This window comes from Cucurbita maxima, unplaced genomic scaffold, assembly GCF_002738345.1.
Source record: "Cucurbita maxima cultivar Rimu unplaced genomic scaffold, Cmax_1.0 Cma_Scf03365, whole genome shotgun sequence".
NCBI classification, from domain to species: domain Eukaryota; kingdom Viridiplantae; phylum Streptophyta; class Magnoliopsida; order Cucurbitales; family Cucurbitaceae; genus Cucurbita; species Cucurbita maxima.
This window is the reverse complement of record NW_019275381.1, coordinates 1-1763: the sequence shown is the minus strand read 5'-3', so window position 1 is coordinate 1763 and position 1763 is coordinate 1. Positions and strand designations below refer to the sequence as shown.

The following is a 1763-nucleotide window of genomic DNA, read 5'->3' as shown; positions in this document are numbered from 1 at the left end:
CGCTCACGCCCATCGCGTTTCGATCATGCCGCCCCGCATGCGTTAAATCCGATTTTGTGTGCAGGGCATGTCGGGTGCGATCATACCAGCACTAATGCACCAAATCCCATCAGAACTCCGCAGTTAAGGGTGCTTGGGCGAGAGTAGTACTAAGTTGGGTGACCACTTGGGAAGTCCTCGTGTTGCACCCCTTTTTTTCATTCAATTTCTCCAAGTTCTTTTCTTCCTTTCTCTACAAATGAGAACCTCCCCCGCTCACGCCCATCGCGTTTCGATCATGTCGCCCCGCATGCGTTAAATCCGATTTTGTGCGCATGACATGTCGGGTGCGATCATACCAGCACTAATGCACCAGATCCCATCAAAACTCCGCAGTCAAGCGTGCTTGGGCGAGAGTAGTACTAAGTTGGGTGACCACTTGGGAAGTCGTCGTGTTGCACCCCTTTTTTTCTTTCAATTTCTCCGAGTTCTTTTCTTCCTTTCTCTACAAATGAGAACCTCCCCCGCTCACGCCCATCGCGTTTCGATCATGCCGCCCCGCATGCGTTAAATCCGATTTTGTGCGCATGGCATGTCGGGTGCGATCATACCAGCACTAATGCACCGGATCCCATCAGAACTCCGCAGTTAAGCGTGCTTGGGCGAGAGTAGTACTAAGTTGGGTGACCACTTGGGAAGTCCTCGTGTTGCACCCCTTTTTTTCTTTCAATTTGTCCGAGTTCTTTTCTTCCTTTCTCTACAAATGAGAACCTCCCCCGCTCACGCCCATCGCGTTTCGATCATGCCGCCCCGCATGCGTTAAATTCGATTTTGTGCGCATGACATGTTGGGTGCGATCATACCAGTACTAATGCACCGGATCCCATCAGAACTCTGCAGTTAGGCGTGCTTGGGCGAGAGTAGTACTAAGTTGGGGGACCACTTGGGAAGTCCTCGTGTTGCACCCCTTTTTGTCTTTCAATTTCTCCGAGTTCTTTTCTTCCTTTCTCTACAAATGAGAACCTCCCCCGCTCACGCCCATCGCGTTTCGATCATGCCGCCCGACATGCGTTAAATCCGATTTTGTGCGCATGGCATGTCGGGTGCGATCATCCCAGCACTAATGCACCGGATCCCATCAGAACTCCGCAGTTAAGCGTGCTTGGGCGAGAGTAGTACTAAGTTGGGTGACCACTTGGGAAGTCCTCGTGTTGCACCCCTTTTTTTCTTTCAATTTCTCCCAGTTCTTTTCTTCCTTTCTCTACAAATGAGAACCTCCCCCGCTCACGCCCATCGCGTTTCGATCATGCCGCCCCGCATGCGTTAAATCCGATTTTGTGCGCATGGCATGTCGGGTGCGATCATCCCAGCACTAATGCACCGGATCCCATCAGAATTTCGCGGTTAAGCGTGTGGCCACTTGGGAAGGTAAGCTAATATATGGATAAACCAATTCTTATAGTAGCAAGCTAGCCCTTTATCTGCGTGGAGGAAAAATGGGACTATTCTGAGGGGCTGGGCTGGAGTGGACAGTACTCCTTGGCCTTTTACTAGTTAGTCCCCCCAGTAAAGCCCCTGCGTAGAGGAAAAATGGGACTATTCTGAGGGGCTGGGCTGGAGTGGACAGTACTCNGAAAGGTAAGCTAATATATGGATAAAGCAATTCTAAGGGGCTGGGCTGGAGTGGACAGTACTCCTTGGCCTTTTACTAGTTAGTCCCCCCGGTAAAGCCCCCACCCCTGACGACCTATTCTATTCTAGCTTCTTCTATAGATGAGATAACT

General features: G+C 50.7%; 5 non-coding genes across 5 annotated transcripts; all 5 read left to right on the top strand.

The window, feature by feature from the left end:
• The first annotated feature begins 72 nt into the window (after nucleotides 1-72).
• LOC111475869 lies at nucleotides 73-191 on the top strand. The gene has a single exon (XR_002716755.1). It is a non-coding gene; the product is annotated as a 5S ribosomal RNA (ribosomal RNA).
• Nucleotides 192-324: 133 nt separating this feature from the next.
• Nucleotides 325-443, top strand: LOC111475871. The gene has a single exon (XR_002716757.1). It is a non-coding gene; the product is annotated as a 5S ribosomal RNA (ribosomal RNA).
• Nucleotides 444-576: 133 nt separating this feature from the next.
• LOC111475867 lies at nucleotides 577-695 on the top strand. The gene has a single exon (XR_002716753.1). It is a non-coding gene; the product is annotated as a 5S ribosomal RNA (ribosomal RNA).
• Nucleotides 696-828: 133 nt separating this feature from the next.
• Nucleotides 829-947, top strand: LOC111475870. The gene has a single exon (XR_002716756.1). It is a non-coding gene; the product is annotated as a 5S ribosomal RNA (ribosomal RNA).
• Nucleotides 948-1080: 133 nt separating this feature from the next.
• On the top strand, nucleotides 1081-1199 carry LOC111475868. The gene has a single exon (XR_002716754.1). It is a non-coding gene; the product is annotated as a 5S ribosomal RNA (ribosomal RNA).
• The last annotated feature ends 564 nt before the right edge of the window (nucleotides 1200-1763 follow it).